Source organism: Crocodylus siamensis, chromosome 3 (genome assembly GCF_052110815.1).
Source record: "Crocodylus siamensis isolate JL-2025a chromosome 3, ASM5211081v1, whole genome shotgun sequence".
NCBI classification, from domain to species: domain Eukaryota; kingdom Metazoa; phylum Chordata; order Crocodylia; family Crocodylidae; genus Crocodylus; species Crocodylus siamensis.
In genome coordinates, this window is record NC_143397.1 from 25178713 (window position 1) to 25190110 (window position 11398).

Here is an 11398-nt window from a genome sequence, read left to right on the forward strand (position 1 = left end):
TCTTCTCTGGACTCTCTTAAGCTTCTGCACATCCTTTTTGAATTGTGGAGCCCAAAACAGTACTCCAGCAGTACTCCAGCTGTGGCCTCACCAAGGCTGAGTACAGTGGGAGAATGATGTCCCGGGATCTGCTTGAGAAGCATCTATGGATGTAAGCCAGCATTTTGCTCGCCTTACTAGCCACAGCATCACCCTGAAGGCTCATGTTCATCTTGTGGTCAAACATGACCCCCAAGTCCCTTTCATCTGTAGTGCTAATCAGTGTAGCACTACCGAGCCTATAAGCACGGTGCAGGTTTTTCCTCCCGAGGTGGAGAATCTTGCATTTTTCAGTGTTAAACACCATCAGGTTCTTGTCTGCCCATTTCCTGAGCCTGTCAAGATCCGCCTGCCTGTCCTCAGGTGTGGATGCTTTACCCCAGAGTTTGGTGTCGTCGGCAAACTTGGCCAGCCCGCTTCTGACACCAGTGTCTACATTACTGATGAAGATGTATAGGCCCTAGGACAGAGCTTTGAGGGACCCCACTGGTCACAGCACACCAAGACAATTGGCTTCCGTTGACCACCACCCTCTGGGTCCTACCGCAGAGCCAGTTCCCCAGCCAGTGGATCGTGATGTCAAGGCCGCAGTTAGCCAGTTTAGCCAAGAGGTGATTGTGGGATACCAGATCAAAGGCTTTTTTAAAGTCAAGATATACAATGTTGATCTCTTCCCCCTTGTCCAGGTGATACATCACGTGGTCATAAAAGGTGATCCACACAGTCAGATGGATTGCAGATTGGCTGAAGGGTCGTACTCAGGGGGTGGTGGTGGACGGGTCATATTCGACCTGGGGAAAAGTGGGCAGCGGAGTCCCCCAGGGCTCGGTCCTTGGGCCCGTGCTGTTCAATCTCTTTATCAGCGATTTGGATGACGGGGTGAAAAGCACCGTGCTTAAATTCGCTGATGATACCAAAATTTGGGGTGAGGTGAGCACGCTAGTAGGGAGGGAACAACTGCAGCAAGACTTGGATAGGATACAGGGGTGGGCTAGCAAAAACAGGATACGTTTCAATACTGACAAGTGCAGGGTGCTGCACTTGGGCAGTAGTAACCAGCAGCACACTTATAAGATGGGAAACTCCCTTCTTGAGCGCACGGAGGCGGAAAGGGATCTTGGAGTCATTATTGACTCCAAGATGAACATGGGCCAACAATGCGAGGTCACAGTCGGTAGGGCTAACCGCACCTTGTCGTGCATCCACAGGTGCATCTCTAGCAGGGACAAGGAGGTGATCCTCCCCCTCTATGCAACACTGGTCAGGCCACTGCTGGAGTACGGTGTCCAGTTCTGTGCGCCCCACTTCAGGAGGGATGTGGACAACACTGAGAGGGTCCAGGGGAGGGCCACCTGCATGATCTGGGGACAACAGTGCAGACCCTACAATGAGAGACTGCGGGACCTGAACCTGTTCAGCCTTCACAAGAGAAGGCTGAGGGGGGACCTGGTGACTGTCTATAAACTCACTAGGGGGGACCAGGAGGGTTTGGAAGAGACCTTGTTTCCCCTAGCACCCCTGGTGTAACAAGGAATAACAGCCACAAGTTGTTGGAGAGTAGGTTTAGAGTAGACATCCGTAAGAACTACTTCACAGGGCGGCTAGGATCTGGAACCATCTTCCAAGGGAAGTGGTGCTGGCTCCTACCCTGGGGGTCTTTAAGAGGAGGCCTGATGCCTACCTAGCTGGGATCATTTGAGCCCAGTTTTTTCTCCTGCCTAGGCAGGGGGGTTGGACTTGAAGAGCTACAAGATCCCTTCCAACCCTACTTTTATGATTCTATGAAATGAGATTGGTCAAGCAAGACCTACCCACAACAAACCCATGCCAGGTATCCCTCAGGATATTGCCTTCAGCTAATCTGTTAAAGATGGCCTCCTTGATAATTTTTTCCAAGACCTTGTCCAGGATAGCAGTCAGGCTGATGGGCCTGTAGTTTGCCAGATCTACTTGCTTCCCATTCTTGAAGATAGGCACGACATTGGCCCTCTTCCAATCATCGGACACTTCACCAGAGCACTGAGAGCTCTTGAAGATCCATGCCAGGGGCTGAGCTATGATGCTCGCCAGCTCCCTGAGTACCCTTGGGTGTAACCCATCAAGGCCGGTTGACTTGAAGGTATCCAGCCTGTTGAGGTGTCCCTTCATGAGGTCAGCTTTGATGGAGGGCAAGGAATCTCCCTCACTCGGGCCTCCCTGACCTATAATGGGCAGAGCCATCCCATGGGACTGGTGAAAAACCATTTGTAGCTAGCTGGAGTTTCGTCACAACCTTGGCTTTCCTGGTTTGCTCTCTGCAGGTCTGGACCAGAGCAGAGTATTCCTCCTTGGTGGCAGTTTCAGTCCCCCATCCTTTGTAGGTCTTCCTTTTAAGACGTAGGAGGTCCACTAGTTCTCTGGAGAGCCAAGGGGGATGCTGTGCCCTTTTGCTGCCTTTCCTCTGAGACGGCATGGACTTGGATTGCTCCCTTGAGGACAACCACTTATCCTGAACTCCCCTCTCCATTGGTTTGTGGCCTTTTAGGGTCTCTCTGACAAGCCTTGAAGTTGTCAAATCCACCTGTGGACAAAAGACAAATTAGCAGATAGAGAGAGCAGTTATAATTAGTCTTAAAACCGTGTCTCTGTTAAATCCATGTGTTTTGGACTCCAGTAACTATGAATTTCTCTTTTCAGACTCGTGTTTTGAAGGTATTTTGCAGGTTTTCTTTGCAGACAAGGAATATGAAGTCAGAGAGAGAGAGGTTTTTTTGAGAAAAATGTTCTTCTGGTGATAGAGTTTTTCTGTCCATTATCTTCTTTTCTGTGGGAATGCATTTTCTGGAATGTGGTTACAATATGGTTTCACCCATATAGTTTCCCTGAGGGCATGTATGTATTGAATGTGGCATAGCATATGATGTGATAAGCATGTGTAGGATCCATGGAAATTGATGATTTTGTTGCAGGAAGTGTTGACTGTAGCACTTCAAGAAAGGAAGAAAGTGACATTATATAAAAGCAGTGGTACTTTGGCTAGAGATGGTCTGTGCATGATTAGTTTACTCTTGTAACTATTATTATGTACATGTACTACAGAAGTCTTGGAGATTGCAGTGTGTTAGGCAGTGTATGCACAAAGCTTAAGAAAACAGTCCCAAACAATTAACAATCCAAATAGCCCCGGACAAAGGGTGGAAGAAAGGAGATGTTATGATCCCCATTGTATAGAGGAGGAAAATGGCTGAATAGAAAACTAAGAGTTTGCCCACTGTTATTCAGTAAGTGTGTTGTAGAGGCAGGAATTAAAATAAGATCTCTAGGATCCTAAATGAGTGCCCTACCTGCAAGGCCATACTTGTTAAATCTCTTGGATGTCACCTTGTATTGCTCTGGTTTTATATCTGCATAACTCCATTGATTTGCACTGTTACACCAGTGTAATGACCTGAAGACTTGGATCTTGTACATCTGCAAGGCACTTGGAACGGACTGTCTTTACCCATAAAAACCATAACACATGCTAAGCGCAGGGTTTCCTTATTACTGTTTGCAAAATGAAATAAGATACAGTGTCTTAACCAGCTTGTCAGAGTGTTACAAATGCATGAGGATCTGAAGATGTTTAATTTAATTAGTAAAGTCATACATTAGGATTCCACCTGGCCATTAATAAAGGATACAACAAACAAGAGAGCCAGGTTAGTTTATTGGATCTGTTGCTTCTGTATCCCTAAACTGCTATGGACCTGACAATGGCAAATCTTATAGTAAGGAACTTTCTTTTTTATGTCCAGAAAGGGAAGGGTCATTTCCTGGGTGTTTACACTATCTGGTAAGAACAAAGAGCTCGTTTAATTTTTTTAAATGTTCATTAAAAAGAAACAACATATTTTTAGTTTTCAGACATCAAAAACAACCAACCAAAGAAGAAAAAAGGGGGAGGGAGGGGAGTTAAACTGTAATGAGTCCGTTTTAATGTCCGTCTGAAAGCTTTTAAAAATAATTTTTATTTCAGTTCTTCAACATGTTTTTTGGGGGAACCATTGCTTGGCCAGAGCTAAGTACAGTTCCTGTCCATTGACAAGACTGTCCCTTTTTAAGCAGGATAAAATCCAGTTGGCATAATGCAGCTTTGTTTCTTTATTGATATGTAGAGTCTGCACATGTAGTATATAGAAATGTCTTTTGATGTTAAGCTCCTTAAATTGAAATTCCTAGTTTACCTCTGAACTGTTATTTCAGATTCATCAAATGCTCATTCATTAAACTCTGAGGTTCTTCTTTGGTACTAGAAAACACTGATTGCATTGGTGTTAAAGTGAATTTCTCCACAAATAATGGAGTAACAGTAAATGTATCAAGGGGTTGTTGATTAAACCTTCTTCAGAATATGTTTTAATATTTTTAGATTCTATATTGCAAGATGCTGAGTGCTCTTAATTCTCCTTGACTTCTAGAAGAGTTAAATGTCCTCACTCTGCTGCAGGATTGGGCTGTTACGATGAAATCGTGTAGCATGTGCTTTGGAACTGAGGGCGTTAAGATTCCATAAGATATTTGGGGCAGGGATAGTATTTTTGTTCTGTGTTTGTATGGTACCCAGTATGAAGAACACCTTGAGTGGGCTCCTAGGTGCTACGATAACATAAAACAACAATTAATCTGCATGCATGTTATGTCATAGAGTAAACTAGGGATAAGACCCTCACCTCCATGCTTAGTAAAAAGGCTGGAGAGGAGTAAATGAGTCCCAAAAGCCCCTGATGAGGATGGTGGGAGATTCTTCCAAAGCAGAAAGTGAAGAAAATAGTCATATATAAGCCCGGGCATAGGGAGCACAGCTTTGGGATGGTAGGAACGTGTCAGGGGTGGGTTTTCTGGACTCCCTGCCTCAGGTGGTGTGTGTATCTGTTGTGATGGAGAAGCACATCACAACTGAAACTCTGGAACTGTTGTTGAAGAGAACCACCTGATGGTATTCCTTGCTAGAGGTCTTTTTCTTTGACCAGGCACTGCCACAATCCTGTTGTATATTAGGGTTGTGCAAAGCTTCAGGTGCTGATTCAGTTTGAAGGAGATTTGGCCCGATTCAATAATTCAGGCAGTAGCTGCCGCTGCAACAGGGAGCTGAGGCCAGACTTGGAGCTGGTAAGTAGGGCTGGGAGAGGAGGGGCTGGAGGAGAGGGGAGGGGACTATGGGGGGGGGACTCCTGCCAGGCCCCATCCCCTGCCTGCTCCCCCAGCCCCCCCATGGCTGCCATGCCCGTCTCAGCTCCTGGTGCTTTAAACCCCCCCCACTCACCAGTAGCTGTCAGGTGGGGGGCTGATCCCTGCTGCCCCCCCACTGCCCTATGCTGTGGGGGGGGTTCTGCCATGAGCCCCCCAAACTGCCCTCGCTCCTCCAGCCTCCCCCATGGCTGCCCCACCCGCCCCAGCTCCGGCCCTTAAAAGAAAAAAAATAACTGAGAAAAGCCCTGGGATTCACTGTTCCTGCTGTGGCCATGTGACATGGGGCAGTGGGGAGTAGTGGAGATTGCCCACCTGCTGGGCAGGAAATGGTGAGTCCAGGGTTTTGGGTTTTTTTTTTTTCTTAAAGGGCTGCAGCTGGGGTGGGTAGGGCAGCAATGGGGAGACTGGGGGAGCAGGGGGGTTAGGGGGCTCATGCAGAGCCTCCCATGCAGTGTGGGGCAGTGGGGGGCAGCAGGGGTCACTCCCCCACCTGGCAACACCCGGTGAGTCAAAGCTTTTTTTCTGAAGTGCTGAGAGCTTGGGTGGGTAGGGCAGCCATTGCTGGGCTGGCAGATTTGGCTGAATCAATTTGGAACAGTGATTCGAATCACCAGATTGAATCACTGTCTCCTGAATTGGTCGAATCCAAAGCGAATGCTAGCTGCTTCACACAGGGCTATTGTACATGTGACTGTTTTTCTGTTCTTGCACAGCTGCAATTGGGGAGCCTTGTAAAGGCAGACATCTGAAACCTTGCTGCTGCTCTAGGCAGGAGTGCAAATTTTGAGTACAAAAATCAATAGATATATTGGCTGTCTCACAAATATGCTGCTTGCAGGGAATTAATGTTTTCAATATGGTGAGCAGCATTTAAAAGGGAGGCCGGCTTGTGGTCAGTTTGCATCCCAATCAGCAGCATTCACAAGGCAGGGTAGAGATGCACCATGTACTAACTAATCAAAGTTGCATAAGCTTTTGTGAGCTTGAGCTCACTTAATCAGTTGTTGTGAAAGGACATGCACAGAGCAGTATATCAAACAGTGATTTGAGACAGGGGCTGGAGGGGCAAAGGGGGAAGGCAAGCAGTACAGGGAGAGCAAATTGGTATAAGCCCATAGAAGCAAAGCAGTCACACAGACTAATTCAGATGACAGTATAAGAATCTGTGGTCTCTGTTTAGGCTATACTTATCACAATCCAGTCTGTAAATGATTTCTTATTCCATAATTTCATATTCAAGTTCATCTTTAAAGTTGTGTTGTCTAAGAACAGCTACTCTGAGGTCTGCAATAGAAAGTCCAGGGAGGTTCAAGTGTTCTGCCACAGGTTTGTGCAGATCTTTCTGGATCTGCTGTAGGATCAGCGTTCTTTTGCTGTTACACGTGGGGATCTCCCTGCCTAGCCAACGTTGACAGGAGAGGGACACTACAAGTAGGTGATGGATGTATGATGTTGGTAGAGGTGATGTTGGTAGAGGTGCAGGTGAATGAACCTCAGAGGTTATCATTTGTGGTGTTTGGGCCATTGATGATGTGGTCTGTATTGACGAGGGGGCAGAGTTTGCATCTGGATCCATTGCAAGGTCTGGTGCTTCATTGAGAATGGGAGTTAGGTAGCCAATTGCTTGAGAGAGAAAGTTTGATGTTGTGGGGGCTGTCTGTAACCTGAGATGGGTTTGTGCCCCATGGCTGCTGTGTTGTCCTTTCCCAGGAAGGGTTGAAGATCATTAATTTTATGTTCAAGTGGGGGGCTGTAGGTGACTGTTGCAGGGCACAAAGGTGCCCTGCTCCTAGAGGGGCAGAGGCTGCCTGGGAAGAGGCCCAAAGAGAGAGAGAAATAGAAGCCCAGGTACAGGGCAACAAGCCACAGGGTAAATTAGCCTGAACCTGCACATGGTCAGCTGACCAGAAGGGGCAAGGCTCTGGGCCCATATAAACTCCAGGCCCAGGCCCAGAGAGGGCAGTTCCCTGCCAGCAGCCCAGGGGGAAGGAGCTCTCCCAGAGCAAGCAAAGGGGAGGGGCCTGACTGCACAAGCAGCTCCTGATACTATTAAGGGACGGAGCATTCCCCGGTAGGGTTTGTCTGAGGCTACAGCTGAGCAACTTGAATTTGTTACAGCCTCGGAGCTGGTGTTTTGTTTATTGTTGTATAAAACTGGTGGTTTGGGTGAGGCTATTAGGGGATGGAGGAGGCCTCATAGGGGACCCATGGCAGTGTGGGGACCCCAGCACCAGAGAGGCTACAGCAGTTGGGGCGCACCGAACCCAGGCACCAAAAAGGCGTCGAGCCCAGGGAGGACAAGGGGACCAAATTGCAACAAGGCCTGGACCTAACAACGTCGGTACCATCTGCAAGGCTTGGGGCGTGGTAAAGGGGTGTTTGGAGCCACGCATAGCCCATCAGGCTTGGGTGCCCTGAAACACCCATTGCAAATGGGACACACAAGGGGTTGAAGAGCCCATGGGGTCGGAGAGTATAGTGAACCGTGTCCAAGAGGACGTAAAGGCAGCTTCCCTACTATATGTATTTTCCATCAAAGATGTGGTGCGCGAGAATCAAGGGTGCCCTCTGGGCCAACTTGGCATGGTAAGGGGCCTTGGGAGATCATGGCCATCTTGTAGGACCTCATCCTGTGACAGTGACAACCATAGGGATTCTGTTGTTCTTGTCTTGGGATTGGTACTGTAGCAGGTCAGAAGTCTTCTGTCACTTGACATGCTGTGTAGCATGGGGGTGCTGCCTCAGAGGAACTTTGTGTATTGACACATGCAATCTGCCACCCGTGGTTTGTAGTGTTGTCCCTGGAACAAATGTATCTCTCCCTCTGAGTTCTATGCTTCATCTCTTAAGGACACTCCATAGAATCTGTCTCCTAATTATCTTGTTGTAAATTTTGACTTTACCTTGAGAAATGCTTTTCAAAATATACAATCTGACAAACCTGTAGGTTGACAGTCCTCTCGTGAACAGCTTTTTTGCACGGAGACAATTCAGCTGAGTAACAGTTTGCAGGCTGTGGCCCTATCTAATAATACACTTCAAAGAGAATTTTGCTAACAGAATCTGTCAAATTTTGTGAATTTTGTAGCTGTTACATGTTGCTACTGTTTTTAATTGGCATTCACTAGTATGGCTCATAGGTGAACCATTTCACTTATCCTACTGCACTTCCTATTATCTCAAAATTGTTACTTTCTACAAAATTATAAGATCATAAATAAATGCATGAGGATAACCTATTTGTCAGGATTGAAGGTCATTGGACCAAGCTCAAGGCCAGCCAAGAAGATAGCTGTGCAGAGGGACATTTGGAATCTATAGAAAAATTTAGTAAAATTTCCATGATTTTTTTTCAATTTCACTTCTTTCTCTCTTTCACCTTCTCTCAGGTATTCTTTCCATGGATCTGTATTGGTATTTTAATTCCAGATGTCACTGTAAAGCACAAAAAGGTTGACTCACAAATATTCAGCGGTTTATTAAAGCTGACTTCTGATTGGGTTGTTTATCAAAAATCCTTATATTTTACAAGATATAGCAAGAGCTAAGTTCTTTTTAATCTGAAAATCACTTATATTAGTTAAGGATGAGAGAAAATAGCTTAGCCACCCGTAATCTCTGGTGCTGTTCACCTGTGCGTTGAGTCCATAGGGTCTTTTCTGGTTTTGCCGTTGTTTAGGAAAGACACGGTTTGTTAATGGGCTGGCTTTTGCTTGGTCTCCTAGGGGGTCTTTCCTGCCACGCCTTTGTTGGGAATTATTTTAATTGGAAGGAAGGTAGTCTATCTCATCTTCCCTGGTGCCTTCCTGCAGTCGTCCCAATTATCCTTCCTGCTTGGGGCTCTGCCTCCCCTACACCTCACCTGACGCCAACCAAAGGTGTCTCTTCTTGGGCCACTAGCACTGGTATTGCATGCACTTCAGTGTTTTGGCCTTCTTAATTTACGACGGTGGGATCTGGATGTTGCTTTGTCTGAATGTTCCCTACTGTCCTCTTATCTTGTCTATGTGTCTTCCAGACCCTGTGCTGTACTGTCCCCCGGCATCCCTCTATCCCTTCTGGTTTTATACTTGCCGTGGGTCAGACCTGCATCCATCCTCATCCTATCTGGTCCTTCCAGGATTCAGTCTGAGTTGTTGATGTCTGACCTCCACAGTATTTCTTTAGGTAAGTTATCAAGCCTTCCTTGGCTCTGGTCCTTTTAAGAAAACCCTGGGGCAACCACCATGTCCCTACAGGGGGACTCTACTCCTGCTCTGGCTCCAGTTCCTCCATGCCGGTTGGAAACCTCTCTTCTTGTTCCCATTTCTGGTCTCCCACTGGGCTTTTTATCCTGGCCTCTGGGATCTGGGCAGCAAATCGGCCCTGGCATGCTGTTATAAAACCTGCCCACTCCAACATGGGAGCTGGTCCTGGTTTCTCCTGGCTTTGCTGCTTTTTTTCTTTTTCTTCTTTTTCACTTCTGCTGTGTTCCTGTTCCGGTGTGGTGTCCTACCACCTTCAGTCTTTGCCCGGCTGAGGTAAGTCTTTTCCACACTACCCCAGGTAGTTACACTACAGTCAGCTGGTTTTCCCAGGCTAACACCATCTCTCTTTTAAATGCTTTCTTTAAATCTTTTTTCCCCAAGACTCCTTATTTGATCACCATTTTTTAATCTCTTTCCTTATCTGAACCATACTCCCATGTCTTGTCTTGATTTGTGTTTACTTTCTACAGATGAAACTCATCCCTGTGCAGAAGGGAAGAATGATGTCTATGTACCTTGATGGTAGGATGGAAGTGGTATAACAGAATGTATAGTGGTGAATTCCCACCCAAGCTTTGTGAGACCACTAACGTTCCCTCTCTGTTGGCAAATATCCATTTAAATGTGAGATACCAGATGTTATTCTGGCATTGTTTTTTTTATTGTGCATTAATAGCTTATATCCCAAGCAGTCAGCCTTCTTAATTTTGAATTTTAAGAGGGTGGGAGTGGCAGATGCCCTGATATTCTTTCTATGTGAACTTTTAGTATTTTGTTTGTCACGAAAATTCTATGAATGAACAGGAAAAAAGAATTCACCAGTCCTTTCAGAGATATCTTTTGATCTGATGGTCGGAAGCTGCTTTAATGTTATTTATTTAAAGAGTTTAAGCCATTGTTCTTGCTCTGTGCATTTATGGCAAAACTTAAATTTGTAGAGAGGTTTCAACTTCCATCCTGGGATATTTCATTTGTGTGTTGAGAAAGTAAACATCACGTTTTGTTATGGCAACTGAGGTCAGAAGTCAGAAAGATGCAACATATAGGAAAAATCCTGCAGTTTTTCAATCAAGCTCGTTATTAAAATGATATCAGTTGTGCAAAAAATCCTTTGATTTGTCATATCGGAAAAGAATTCAGGCCAAAATTCTAGTCCTGTCCCCATTGAAATGAATGAGGCTTTTGCTGTTTGACTTAAAGGGTGAATGTGATCAAGCCCCAAATCTAGTCCAGACCTGGTTCAAAAGTTCAGGTATGTTTAGATCTGTTCGATGTTTTCCATGGATGTCTAGCTTTCATCTTAATCTCAACATGTCCAAACTAGAGTTTATAATCTATTCCAGGGAGTCTCAACTAGGGTGCCCTGGTGTCCTGAGGTGCCTTGAGATCCTTTCAAAGGTGATGTCATGTACCATGTAAAATTAGTACTGTTAGGTATACAGACATGATTCACAACATAAACCCATTGATTTCAAATAGGCATTCATAGCATCAAAAACACTGTCTTTTTTTTTTTTTTGTCTTTATGTCTTCCTTGGTGTCTACTTAAAATGCTGCTGTGAAGATTGTTTTCTTGGTATGTTAGTTAGACTAGGACATACTTCACCAGCTCCCACTTCTCTATAACATCAAAAAGAAACTACTTCAGCGTGTTTACACATGATGTTTACTGCAGAATAGACTAATTGCTCTGCAATAAATACTATGAGTCTACATGTGTGCCCCTGTTAGGCTGGGGTTAACTAATTAACTCTGCAGCAGGATAGTACTTGTAAACACAAGTACTGTCCTGCTGCAGATTTTTTTTGTTTTTACTCTGCAGCAGTGCACGTGTAGACGTTGTTCTGGCTGACTGGGGCATGAAGGTGCTTCAGTGCAGGGGCTGCCTGCTGACTAGTCAC